The sequence below is a fragment of the Carcharodon carcharias genome, chromosome 28 (assembly GCF_017639515.1).
Source record: "Carcharodon carcharias isolate sCarCar2 chromosome 28, sCarCar2.pri, whole genome shotgun sequence".
NCBI lineage: Eukaryota > Metazoa > Chordata > Chondrichthyes > Lamniformes > Lamnidae > Carcharodon > Carcharodon carcharias.
This window is the reverse complement of record NC_054494.1, coordinates 635,834-650,999: the sequence shown is the minus strand read 5'-3', so window position 1 is coordinate 650,999 and position 15,166 is coordinate 635,834.

The window sequence follows — 15,166 nt, the reverse complement described above, 5'->3', positions numbered from 1 at the left end:
ATGAGGGATAGCGTATAACAGTGTGAATGAGGGATTGATTTTCACAGAGTGAATGAGGGATTGAGTATCACAGTGTGAATGAGGGACAGAGTATCACAGAGTGAATGAGGGATAGAATTTCACAGAGTGAATGAGGGATAGTGGCTCCCAGAGTGAATGAGGGATAGAGTGTCAGAGAGTGAATGAGGGATAGAGTGTCACAGTGTGAATGAGCGATAGAGCATCACAGAGTGAATGAGGGATAGAGTTTCACAGAGTGAATGAGGGATAGAGTATCACAGAGTGAATGAGCGATATAGGATCAGAGAGTGAATGAGAGATAGAGTATCACAGAGTGAATGAGGAACAGAGAAACAGAGAGTGAATAAGGATTTGAGTTTCATAGAGTGAATGAGGGATAGAGTTTCACAGAGTGAATGAGGGATAGAGTACCATAGAGTGAATGAGTGATAAATTATAACAGAGTGAATGAGGGGTAGAATTTCACAGTGTGAAAGGGGGATAGAGTATAACAGAGTGAATGAGGGACAGAGTGTCACAGAGTGAATGAGGGATAGAATATAACAGAGTGAATGAGGGATAGAATTTCACAGAGTGAATGAGGGATAGAATTTCACATAGTGAATGAGGGATAGAGTTTCACAGAGTGAAAGAGGGATAGAATACCACAGAGTGAATGAGGGACAGCGTATAATGGAGTGAATGAGGGAAAGAGTATCACAGAGTGAATGAGGAATTGAATTTCACAGAGCGAATGAGGGATAGAGTTTCACAGAGTGAATGAGGGATAGAATTTCAACAAAGTGAATGAAGGATAGAGTATCACAGAGTGAATGAGGGATAAAGTTTCACAGACTGAATGAGGGATAGATTATCACAGAGTTAATGAAGGATAGAATTGCAAAGAGTGAAAGAGTGATAGAGTAGCACAGAGTGAATGAGGGACAGAATATCACAGAGTGAATGAGTGATAGAGTAGCACAGAGTGAATGAGGGATAGAGAATCACAGAGTGAATGAGGGATGTAGAATCACAGAGTGAATGAGGGATAGAGTTTCACAGAGGGAATGAGGGTTAGAATGTCACAGAGTGAATGAGGGATAGAGTATAACAGAGTGAAAGAGGGATAGAATTTCACAGAGTGAATGAGGGATAGAGTTTCACAGATTGAATGAGGGACAGATTGTCACAGAGTGAATGAGGGATAGAATATAACAGAATGAACGAGGAATAGAGTGTCACAGAGTGAATGAGGAATAGAGTATCACAGAGTGAATGAGGGATAGAGTATCATAGAGTGAATGAGGGATAGAGTTTAACAGAGTGATTGAGGGATAGAATTTCAGAGAGTGAATGAGGGATAGAGTTGCACAGAGTGATTGAGGGATAGAGTAAAACAGAGTGAATGAGGGTTAGAGTATAACAGAGTGAATGAGGGATAGAGTACCACAGCGTGAATGAGGGATGGAGTATAACAGACTGAATGAGGGATAGAGTATTACAGAGCGAATGAGGGATAGAATTTCACAGAGTGAATGAGAGATAGAGTTTCACAGAGTGAATGAGGGATAGAGTGTCACAGGGTGAATGAGGGATGGAGCCTCACAGAGTGAATGAGGGATAGAGTGTTACAGAGTGAATGAAGGATAGAGTATCACAGAGTGAATGAAGGATAGAGTATCAGAGAGTGAATGAGTGATAGAGAATAACAGAGTGAATGAGGAATGGAGTGTCACTGAGTGAATGAGGGATAGATTATAACAGAGTGAATGAGGGATAGATTATCACAGATTGAATGAGGGGTAGAATTTTACAGAGTGAATAAGGGAAAGAGTACCACAGAGTGAATGAGGCTTAGAATTTCAGAGAGTGAATGAGGGATTAAGTTTCACAGAGTGAATGTGGGAGAGAGTATAACAGAGGGAATGAGGGATAGCGTATAACAGTGTGAATGAGGGATTGAGTTTCACAGAGTGAATGATGGATAGAGATTCATAGAGTGAATGAGGGATAGAGTTTCAAAGAGTGAATGAGGAATAGAGTATCACAGAGTGAATGTGGGATAGAATACCACAGAGTGAATGAGGGATAGAATTTCACACAGTGAATGAGGGAGAGAGTTTCACAGATTGAATGAGGGATAGAGTATAACAGAGTGAAAAAGGGAAACAATGTCACAGAGTGAATGAGGGAAAGAGTATAACAGAGAGAATGAGGGATAGAGTGTCAAGGAGTGAATGAGGGATAGAGTATAACAGAGTGAAAAAGGGATAGAGTACCACAGCGTGAATAAGGGTTGGAGTATCACAGCGTGAATGAGGGATAGAGTGTCACAGAGTGAATGAAGGTTAGAGTATCACAGAGTGAATGAAGGATAGAGTATCACAGAGTGAATGAGGGATAGAGTGTCACAGAGTGAATGAGGGATAGAGTATAACAGAGTGAATGAGGGATAGAGTGTCACAGACTGAATAGGGATAGAGTATAACAGCGTGATGAGGGATAGATTATCATAGAGTGAATGAGGGATAGAGTGTCACAAAGTGAATGAGGGATAGAGTGTCAGAGAGTGAATGAGGGATAGAGTATAACAGCGTGAATGAGGGATAGATTATCATAGAGTGAATGAGGGATAGAGTATAACAGAGTGAATGAGGGATAGAGTGTCACAAAGTGAATGAGAGATAGAGTATCACAGAGTGAATGAGGGATAGAGATTCATAGAGTGAATGAGGGATAGAGTTTTAGAGAGTGAATGAGGAATGGAGTATCACAGAGTGAATGAGGGATAGAGTATAACAGATTGAATGAGGGATAGAGTGTCACAGAGTAAATGAGGGATAAAGTATCACAGAGTGAATGAGGGATAGAGTATAACAGAGTGAAAAGGGAAACAATGTCACAGAGTGAATGAGGGAAAGAGTATAACAGAGAGAATGAGGGATAGAGTGTCAAGGAGTGAATGAGGGATAGCGTATAACAGAGTGAATGAGGGATAGAGTTTTGCAGAGTGAATGAGGGTTAGAGTATAACAGAGTGAATGAGGGATAGAGTACCACAGCGTGAATGAGGGTTGGAGTATAAAAGAGTGAAATAGGGATAGAGAATCACAGAGTGAATGAGGGATAGAATTTCACAGAGCGAATGAGAGATAGAGAGTCACAGAGTGAATGAGGGATAGAGCGTTACAGAGTGAATGAAGGTTAGAGTATCACAGAGTGAATGAAGGATAGAGTATCAGAGAGTGAATGAGGGATAGAGTATAACAGAGTGAATGAGGGATAGAGTGTCACAGACTGAATAGGGATAGAGTATAACAGCGTGAATGAGGGATAGATTGTCACAGAGTAAATGAGGGATAGAGTTTCACAAAGTGAATGAGGGATTGAGTATCACAGAGTGAATGAGGGACAGAGTTTCACAGAGTGAATGAGGAATAGAATTTAACAGAGTGAATGAGAGATAGAATTTCAGAGAGTGAATGAGGGATAGAGTATAATACAGTGAATGAGGGATAGAGTATCACAGAGTGAATGAGGGATAGAATAACACAGAGTGAATGAGAGATAGAGTGTCACAGAGTGAATGAGGGATAGAGTATAACAGAGTGAATGAGGGATAGAATTTCACAGAGTGAATGAGGGATAGAGGTTCAAAGATTGAATGAGGGATAGATTGTCACAGAGTGAATGAGGGATAGAGTATAACAGAGTGAATGTGGGTTAGAATGTCACAGAGTGAATGAGGGATAGAGTATCACAGAGTGAATGAGGGATAGAATTTCACAGAGTGAATGAGGGATAGAGGTTCAAAATTGAATGAGGGATAGATTGTCACAGAGTGAATGAGGGATAGAGTATAACAGAGTGAATGAGGGTTAGAATGTCACAGAGAGAATGAGGGATAGAGTGTCAAGGAGTGAATGAGGGATAGAGTATAACAGAGTGAATGAGGGATTGAGATTTGCAGAGTGAATGAGGGATAGAGTATCACAGAGTGAATGAGGGATAGAGTTTCGCAGAGTGAATGAGGGATAGAGTATCACAGAGTGAATGAGGGATAGAGTACTACAGAGTGATTGAGGGATAGAGTACCACAGAGTGAATGAGGGATAGAGTACCACAGCGCGAATGAGGGTTGGAGTATAAAAGAGTGAAATAGGGATAGATAATCACAGAGTGAATGAGAGATAGAATTTCACAGAGTGAATGAGAGATAGAATTTCACAGAGTGAATGAGGGATAGATTGTCACAGAGTGAATGAGGGATAGAGAGTCACAGAGTGAATGAGGGATAGAGCGTTACAGAGTGAATGAAGGTTAGAGTATCACAGAGTGAATGAAGGATAGAGTATCACAGAGTGAATGAGGGATAGAGTGTCACAGAGTGAATGAGGGATAGAGTATAACAGAGTGAATGAGGGATAGAGTGTCACAGACTGAATAGGGATAGAGTATAACAGCGTGATGAGGGATAGATTATCACAGAGTGAGTGAGGGATAGAGTGTCAGAGAGTGAATGAGGAAAGAGTATAACAGAGTGAATTAGGGATAGAGTGTCACAGAGTGAATGAGGGATAGAGTATAACAGCGTGAATGAGGGATAGATTATCATAGAGTGAATGAGGGATAGAGTATAACAGAGTGACTGAGGGATAGAGTGTCACAAAGTGAATGAGAGATAGAGTATCACAGAGTGAATGAGGGATAGAGATTCATAGAGTGAATGAGGGATAGAGTTTCACAGAGTGAATGAGGAATGGAGTATCACCGAGTGAATGAGGGATAGAGTATAACAGAGTGAATGAGGGATAGAGTGTCACAGAGTGAATGAGGGATAAGTATCACAGAGTGAATGAGGGATAGTGTTTCACAGAGTGAATGAGGGATGGAGTATAACAGCGTGAATGAGGGATAGATTATCACAGAGTGAATGAGGGATAGAGGGTCAAAGAGAGAATGCAGGATAGAGCATCACAGAGTGAATGAGGGATAGAGTCTCAAAGATTGAATGAGGGTTTGAGTATCACAGAGTGAATGAGGGATAGAGTGAAACAAAGTGAATGTGAGATAGAGTATCACAGTGTGAATGAGGGTTAGAGGATCAGAGAGTGAATGAGGGATAGAGATTCATAGAGTGAATGAGGGATAGAGTTTCAAAGAGTGAATGAGGAATAGAGTATCACAGAGTGAATGTGGGATAGAATACCACAGAGTGAATGAGGGATAGAATTTCACACAGTGAATGAGGGAGAGAGTTTCACAGATTGAATGAGGGATAGAGTATAACAGAGTGAAAAAGGGAAACAATGTCACAGAGTGAATGAGGGAAAGAGTATAACAGAGAGAATGAGGGATAGAGTGTCAAGGAGTGAATGAGGGATAGAGTATAACAGAGTGAAAAAGGGATAGAGTACCACAGCGTGAATAAGGGTTGGAGTATAACAGAGTGAATGAGGGATAGAATTTCACAGAGTGAATGAGAGATAAAGTATCACAGCGTGAATGAGGGATAGAGTGTCACAGAGTGAATGAAGGTTAGAGTATCACAGAGTGAATGAAGGATAGAGTATCACAGAGTGAATGACGGATAGATTGTCACAGACTGAATAGGGATAGAGTATAACAGTGTGATGAGGGATAGATTATCATAGAGTGAATGAGGGATAGAGTGTCACCAAGTGAATGAGGGATAGAGTGTCAGAGAGTGAATGAGGGATAGAGTATAACAGCGTGAATGAGGGATAGATTATCATAGAGTGAATGAGGGATAGAGTATAACAGAGTGAATGAGGGATAGAGTGTCACAAAGTGAATGAGAGATAGAGTATCACAGAGTGAATGAGGGATAGAGATTCATAGAGTGAATGAGGGATAGAGTTTTAGAGAGTGAATGAGGAATGGAGTATCACAGAGTGAATGAGGGATAGAGTATAACAGATTGAATGAGGGATAGAGTGTCACAGAGTAAATGAGGGATAAAGTATCACAGAGTGAATGAGGGATAGAGTATAACAGAGTGAAAAGGGAAACAATGTCACAGAGTGAATGAGGGAAAGAGTATAACAGAGAGAATGAGGGATAGAGTGTCAAGGAGTGAATGAGGGATAGCGTATAACAGAGTGAATGAGGGATAGAGTTTTGCAGAGTGAATGAGGGAAAGAGTATAACAGTTTGAATGAGGGATAGAATTTAACAGAGTGAATGAGAGATAGAATTTCAGAGTGAATGAGGGATAGAAAATAACAGAGTGAATGAGGGATAGAGTATCACAGAGTGAATGAGGGATAGAATAACACAGAGTGAATGAGAGATAGAGTGTCACAGAGTGAATGAGGGATAAAGTTTAACAGAGTGAATGAAGGTTAGAGAATCACAGAGTGAGTGAAGGATAGAGTATCAGAGAGTGAATAAGGGATACAGTATAACAGAGAGAATGAGGGATAGAGTGTCACAGACTGAATAGGGATAGAGTATAACAGCGTGAATGAGGGATAGATTATCACAGAGGGAATGAGGGATAGAGTATAACAGAGTAAATGAGGGATAGAGGGTCACAGAGTGAATGAGGGATAGAGCATCACAGAGTGAATGAGGGATAGAGTGTCACAGAGTGAATGAGGGATTGAGTATGACAGAGTGAATGAGGGATAGAGTATCACAGAGTGAATGAGGGATAGAGTATCACAGAGTGAATGAGGGATGGAATACCACAGAGTGAATGAGGGATAGAGTTTCACAGAGTGAATGAGGGTTGGAGTGTCACAGAGTGAATGAGGGATAGAGTATAACAGAGTGAATGAGGGATAGAATTTCAAAGAGTGAATGAGGGATAGAGGTTCAAAGATTGAATGAGGGACAGATTGTCACAGAGTGAATGAGGGATAGAGTATAACAGAGTGAATGAGGGTTAGAATGTCACAGAGTGAATGAGGGATAGAGTATCACAGAGTGAATGAGGGATAGAGTGTCAAGGAGTGAATGAGGGATAGAGTATAACAGAGTGAATGAGGGATTGAGATTTGCAGAGTGAATGAGGGATAGAGTATCACAGAGTGAATGAGGGATAGAGTTTCACAGAGTGAATGAGGGATTGAGTATAACAGAGTGAATGAGGGATAGAGTACCACAGCGTGAATGAGGGTTGGAGTATAAAAGAGTGAAATAGGGATAGAGAATCACAGAGTGAATGAGGGATAGAATTTCACAGAGTGAATGAGAGATAGAGAGTCACAGAGTGAATGAGGGATAGAGCGTTACAGAGTGAATGAAGGTTAGAGTATCACAGAGTGAATGAAGGATAGAGTATCAGAGAGTGAATGAGGGATAGAGTATAACAGAGTGAATGAGGGATAGAGTATAACAGCGTGAATGAGGGATAGATTGTCACAGAGTGAATGAGGGATAGAGTTTCACAAAGTGAATGAGGGATTGAGTATCACAGAGTGAATGAGGGACAGAGTTTCACAGAGTGAATGAGGGATAGAATTTAACAGAGTGAATGAGAGATAGAATTTCAGAGAGTGAATGAGGGATAGAGTATAATACAGTGAATGAGGGATAGAGTATCACAGAGTGAATTAGGGATAGAATAACACAGAGTGAATGAGAGATAGAGTGTCACAGAGTGAATGAGGGATAGAGTATAACAGAGTGAATGAGGGATAGAATTTCACAGAGTGAATGAGGGATAGAGGTTCAAAGATTGAATGAGGGATAGATTGTCACAGAGTGAATGAGGGATAGAGTATAACAGAGTGAATGTGGGTTAGAATGTCACAGAGTGAATGAGGGATAGAGTATCACAGAGTGAATGAGGGATAGAATTTCACAGAGTGAATGAGGGATAGAGGTTCAAAATTGAATGAGGGATAGATTGTCACAGAGTGAATGAGGGATAGAGTGTAACAGAGTGAATGAAGGTTAGAATGTCACAGAGAGAATGAGGGATAGAGTGTCAAGGAGTGATTGAGGGATAGAGTATAACAGAGTGAATGAGGGATTGAGATTTGCAGAGTGAATGAGGGATAGAGTATCACAGAGTGAATGAGGGATAGAGTTTCACAGAGTGAATGAGGGATAGAGTATCACAGAGTGAATGAGGGATAGAGAACTACAGAGTGATTGAGGGATAGAGTACCACAGAGTGAATGAGGGATAGAGTACCACAGCGCGAATGAGGGTTGGAGTATAAAAGAGTGAAATAGGGATAGAGAATCACAGAGTGAATGAGAGATAGAATTTCACAGAGTGAATGAGAGATAGAATTTCACAGAGTGAAAGAGGGATAGAGTGTCACAGAGTGAATGAGGGATAGAGAGTCACAGAGTGAATGAGGGATAGAGCGTTACAGAGTGAATGAAGGTTAGAGTATCACAGAGTGAATGAGGGATAGAGTATCACAGAGTGAATGAGGGATAGAGTGTCACAGAGTGAATGAGGGATAGAGTATAACAGAGTGAATGAGGGATAGAGTGTCACAGACTGAATAGGGATAGAGTATAACAGCGTGATGAGGGATAGATTATCACAGAGTGAATGAGGGATAGAGAGTCACAGAGTGAATGAGGGATAGAGCGTTACAGAGTGAATGAAGGTTAGAGTATCACAGAGTGAATGAGGGATAGAGTATCACAGAGTGAATGAGGGATAGAGTGTCACAGAGTGAATGAGGGATAGAGTATAACAGAGTGAATGAGGGATAGAGTGTCACAGACTGAATAGGGATAGAGTATAACAGCGTGATGAGGGATAGATTATCACAGAGTGAATGAGGGTAGAGTGTCACAAAGTGAATGAGGGATAGAGTGTCAGAGAGTGAATGAGGAAAGAGTATAACAGAGTGAATGAGGGAATAGAGTGTCACAGAGTGAATGAGGGATAGAGAATAACAGAGTGAATGAGGGATGGAGTGTCACAGAGTGAATGAGGGATAGAGAATCACAGAGTGAATGAGGGATGGAGTGTTACAGAGTGAATGAGGGATAGAGTATAACAGAGTAAATAAGGGGTAGAGGGTCACAGAGTGAATGAGGGATAGAGGGTCACAGTGTGATTGAGGGATAGAGTACCACAGAGGGAATGAGGGATAGAGTACCACAGAGGGAATGAGGGATAGATTTTCACAGAGTGAATGATGGATAGAATTTCAGAAAGTGAATGAGGGATAAAGTTTCACAGAGTGAATGAAGGACAGAGTATAACAGAGTGAATGAAGGATATAGTATCACAGACTGAATGAGGGATAGATTACCACAGCGTGAATGAGGGATAGCGTATAAGAGAGTGAATGAGGGATAGAGTTTCACAGAGTGAACGAGGGACAGAGTATCACAGTGCGAATGAGGGACTGAGTATCACAGAGTGAATGAGGGATAGAATTTCACAGAGTGAATGAGGGATAGAATTTCACAGAGTGAATGAGGGATAGTGTTTCCCAGAGTGAATGAGGGATAGAGTGTCACAGAGTGAATGATTGATAGAGTGTCACAGAGTGAATGAGGGATAGAGTGTCAAAGAGTGAATGAGGGATAGAGTACAACAGAGTGAATGAGGGATAGAGTATAACAGAGTTAATGAGGAATAGAGAGACACAGATTGAATGAGGGATAGAGAATCACAGAGTGAATGAGGGATAGAGTATAACAGAGTGAATGAGTGATATAGGATCAGACAGTGAATGAGAGATACAGTATCACACAGTGAACGAGGAATGGAAAATCAGAGAGTGAATGAGGAATTGAGTTTCACAGAGTGAATGAGGGATAGAGTTTCACAGCGTGAATGAGGGATAGAGTACCAGAGAGTGAATGAGGGATAAATAATAACAGAGTAAATTAGGGATAGAGAATCACAGAGTGAATGAGGGGTAGAATTTCACAGAGTGAATGAGGGATAGAGAGTCACAGAGTGAATGAGGGATAGAGTTTCACATAGTGAATGAGGGATAGAGTTTCACAGAGTTAAAGGGGGATAGAGAGTCACGGAGTGAATGAGGGATAGAATATAACAGACTGAATGAGGGATAGAATTTCACAGAATGAATGAGGGTTAGAGATTCACATAGTGAATGAGGGATAGAGTTTCACAGAGTGAAAGAGGGATAGAATACCACAGAGTGAATGAGGGATAGAGTATCACAGAATGAATGAGGGATAGAGTACCACAGAGTGAATGAGGGATAGAGTTTCACAGAGTGAATGAGGGATAGAGTATCATAGAGTGAATGAAGGATAGAGAATAACAGATTGAATGAGGGATGGAGTGTCACAGAGTGAATGAGGGATAGATTATAACAGAGTGAATGAGGGATAGAGTGTCACAGACTGAATAGGGATCGAGTATAATAGCGTGAATGAGGGATAGATTATCACAGAGGGAATGAGGGATAGAGTACCACAGAGTGAATGAGGGATAGATTTTCACAGAGTGAATGATGGATAGAATTTCAGAGAGTGAATGAGGGATAAAGTTGCACAGAGTGAATGAGGGATAGAGTATAACAGAGCGAATGAAGTATAGAGTGACACAGACTGAATGATGGATAGAGTATAACAGAGTGATTAAGGGATAGTGTACCACAAAGTGAATGAGGGAGGGAGTATAACAGAGTGAATGAGGGATAGAGTACCACAGCGCGAATGAGGGATAGAGTATAAGAGAGTTAATGAGGGATAGAGTTTCACAGAGTGAAAGAGTGATAGAGTATCACAGAGTGAATGAGGGATAGAATTTCACAGAGTGAATGAGGGATAGTGTTTCTCAGAGTGAATGAGGGTTAGAGTGTCACAGAGTGAATGAGGGATAGAGTGTCACAGAGTGAATGAGGGATAGAGAGTCACAGAGTGAATGAGGGATAGAATATAACAGAGTGAATGAGGGATAGAATTTCACAGAGTGAATGAGGGACAGAGTATAATGGAGTGAATGAGGGATAGAGTATCACGGAGTGAATGAGGAATTGAATTTCACAGAGCGAATGAGGGATAGAGTTTCACAGAGTGAATGAGGGATAGAGTATAACGGAGTGAATGAGGGATAGAGTATCACAGATTGAATGAGGGGTAGAATTTCACAGAGTGAATAAGTGAAAGAGTACCACAGAGTGAATGAGGCATAGAATTTCAGAGAGTGAATGAGGGATTAAGTTTCACAGAGTGAATGTGGGAGAGAGTATAACAGAGGGAATGAGGGATAGCGTATAACAGTGTGAATGAGGGATTGAGTTTCAGAGAGTGAAAGAGGGATTGAGAATCACAGTGTGAATGAGGTACAGAGTATCACAGAGTGAATGAGGGATAGAATTTCACAGAGTGAATGAGGGATAGTGGTTCTCAGAGTGAATGAGGGATAGAGTTTCACAGAGTTAAAGGGGGATAGAGAGTCACGGAGTGAATGAGGGATAGAATATAACAGACTGAATGAGGGATAGAATTTCACAGAATGAATGAGGGATAGAGATTCACATAGTGAATGAGGGATAGAGTTTCACAGAGTGAAAGAGGGATAGAATACCACAGAGTGAATGAGGGACAGAGTATAATGGAGTGAATGAGGGATAGAGTATCACAGAGTGAATGAGGGATAGAGTATCACAGAATGAATGAGGGATAGAGTACCACAGAGTGAATGAGGGATAGAGTTTCACAGAGTGAATGAGGGATAGAGTATCATAGTGTGAATGAGGGATAGAGAATAACAGATTGAATGAGGGATGGAGTGTCACAGAGTGACTGAGGGATAGATTATAACAGAGTGAATGAGGGATAGAGTGTCACAGACTGAATAGGGATCGAGTATAATAGCGTGAATGAGGGATAGATTATCACAGAGTGAATGAGGGATAGAGTGTCACAGAGTGAATGAGGGATAGATTACCACAGAGGGAATGAGGGATAGAGTACCACAGAGTGAAAGAGGGATAGATTTTCACAGAGTGAATGATGGATAGAATTTCAGAGAGTGAATGAGGGATAAAGTTGCACAGAGTGAATGAGGGATAGAGTATAACAGAGTGAATGAAGGATAGAGTGACACAGACTGAATGATGGATAGAGTATAACAGAGTGATTAAGGGATAGTGTACCACAAAGTGAATGAGGGAGGGAGTATAACAGAGTGAATGAGGGATAGAGTACCACAGCGCGAATGAGGGATAGAGTATAAGAGAGTTAATGAGGGATAGAGTTTCACAGAGTGAAAGAGTGATAGAGTATCACAGAGTGAATGAGGGATAGAATTTCACAGAGTGAATGAGGGATAGTGTTTCCCAGAGTGAATGAGGGTTAGAGTGTCACAGAGTGAATGAGGGATAGAGTGTCACAGAGTGAATGAGGGATAGAGAGTCACAGAGTGAATGAGGGATAGAGTATCACAGAGTGAATGAGGAATTGAATTTCACAGAGCGAATGAGGGATAGAGTTTCACAGAGTGAATGAGGGATAGAGTATAACGGAGTGAATGAGGGATAGAGTATCACAGAGTGAATGAGGGACAGAGTATAATGGAGTGAATGAGGGATAGAGTATCACGGAGTGAATGAGGAATTGAATTTCACAGAGCGAATGAGGGATAGAGTTTCACAGAGTGAATGAGGGATAGAGTGTAACAGAGTGAATGAGGGATAGAGTATAACGGAGTGAATGCGGGATAGAGTATCACAGATTGAATGAGGGGTAGAATTTCACAGAGTGAATAAGTGAAAGAGTACCACAGAGTGAATGAGGCATAGAATTTCAGAGAGTGAATGAGGGATTAAGTTTCACAGAGTGAATGTGGGAGAGAGTATAACAGAGGGAATGAGGGATAGCGTATAACAGTGTGAATGAGGGATTGAGTTTCACAGAGTGAAAGAGGGATTGAGTATCACAGTGTGAATGAGGTACAGAGTATCACAGAGTGAATGAGGGATAGAATTTCACAGAGTGAATGAGGGATAGTGGTTCCCAGAGTGAATGAGGGATAGAGTGTCAGAGAGTGAATGAGGGATAGAGTGTCACAGTGTGAATGAGCGATAGAGCATCACAGAGTGAATGAGGGATAGAGTTTCACAGAGTGAATGAGGGATAGAGTATCACAGAGTGAATGAGCGATATAGGATCAGAGAGTGAATGAGAGATAGAGTATCAAAGAGTGAATGAGGAACAGAGAATCAGAGAGTGAATAAGGATTTGAGTTTCATAGAGTGAATGAGGGATAGAGTTTCACAGAGTGAATGAGGGATAGAGTACCATAGAGTGAATGAGGGTTACATTATAACAGAGTGAATGAGGGATAGAGAATCACAGAGTGAATGAGGGGTAGAATTTCACAGTGTGAAAGGGGGATAGAGTATAACAGAGTGAATGAAGGACAGTGTGTCACAGACTGGATGAGGGATAGAGTATAACAGAGTGAATAAGGGATAGAGTACCACAGAGTGAATGTGGGAGAGAGTATAACAGAGTGAATGAGGGATAGAGTACCACAGCGTGAATGAGGGATAGCGTATAACAGAGTGAATGAGTGATTGAGTTTCACTGAGTGAAAGAGGGAATGAGTATCAAAATGTGAATGAGGGACAGAGTATCACAGAGTGAATGAGGGATAGAATTTCAGTGAGTGAATGAGGGCTATTGTTTCCCAGAGTGAATGAGGGATAGAGTGTCACAGAGTGAATGAGGGATAGAGTGTCACAGAGTGAATGAGGGATAGAGTGTCAAAGAGTGAATGAGGGATAGAGTACAACAGAGTGAATGAGGGATAGATTATAACAGAGTGAATGAGGAATAGAGAGTCACAGAGTGAATGAGGGAAACAGCATCACAGAGTGAATGAGGGATAGATTTTCACAGATGAATGAGGGATAGAGTATGACAGAGTGAATGAGGGATAGAGTATGACAGAGTGAATGAAGGATAGAGGATCAGAGAGTGAATGAGAGATACAGTATCACAGAGTGAATGAGGAATAGAGAATCAGAGAGTGAATGAGGAATTGAGTTTCATAGAGTGAATGACGGATAGAGTTTCACAGAGTGAATGAGGGATAGATTTTCACATAGTGAATGAGGGATAGAGTTTCACAGAGTGAAAGAGGGATAGAGAATCACAGAGTGAATGAGGGGTAGAATTTCACAGAGTGAAAGGGGGATAGAATATAACAGAGTGAATGAGGGACAGAGTGTCACAGAGTGAATGAGGGATAGAGAGTCACAGAGTGAATGAGGGATAGAATATAACAGACTGAATGAGGGATAGAATTTCACAGAGTGAATGAGTGATAGAGTTTCACAGAGTGAATGAGGGACAGAGTATAATGGAGTGAATGAGGGATAGAGTATAACGGAGTGAATGAGGGATAGACTATCACAGATTGAATGAGGGGTAGAATTTCACAGAGTGAATAAGGGAAAGAGTACCACAGAGTGAATGAGGCATAGAATTTCAGAGAGTGAATGAGGGATTAAGTTTCACAGAGTGAATGTGGGAGAGAGTATAACAGAGGGAATGAGGGATAGCGTATAACAGTGTGAATGAGGGATTGATTTTCACAGAGTGAATGAGGGATTGAGTATCACAGTGTGAATGAGGTACAGAGTATCACAGAGTGAATGAGGGATAGAATTTCACAGAGTGAATGAGGGATAGTGGCTCCCAGAGTGAATGAGGGATAGAGTGTCAGAGAGTGAATGAGGGATAGAGTGTCACAGTGTGAATGAGCGATAGAGCATCACAGAGTGAATGAGGGATAGAGTTTCACAGAGTGAATGAGGGATAGAGTATCACAGAGTGAATGAGCGATATAGGATCAGAGAGTGAATGAGAGATAGAGTATCACAGTGTGAATGAGGAACAGAGAAACAGAGAGTGAATAAGGATTTGAGTTTCATAGAGTGAATGAGGGATAGAGTTTCACAGAGTGAATGAGGGATAGAGTACCATAGAGTGAATGAGTGATAAATTATAACAGAGTGAATGAGGGGTAGAATTTCACAGTGTGAAAGGGGGATAGAGTATAACAGAGTGAATGAGGGACAGAGTGTCACAGAGTGAATGAGGGATAGAATATAACAGAGTGAATGAGGGATAGAATTTCACAGAGTGAATGAGGGATAGAATTTCACATAGTGAATGAGGGATAGAGTTTCACAGAGTGAAAGAGGGATAGAATACCACAGAGTGAATGAG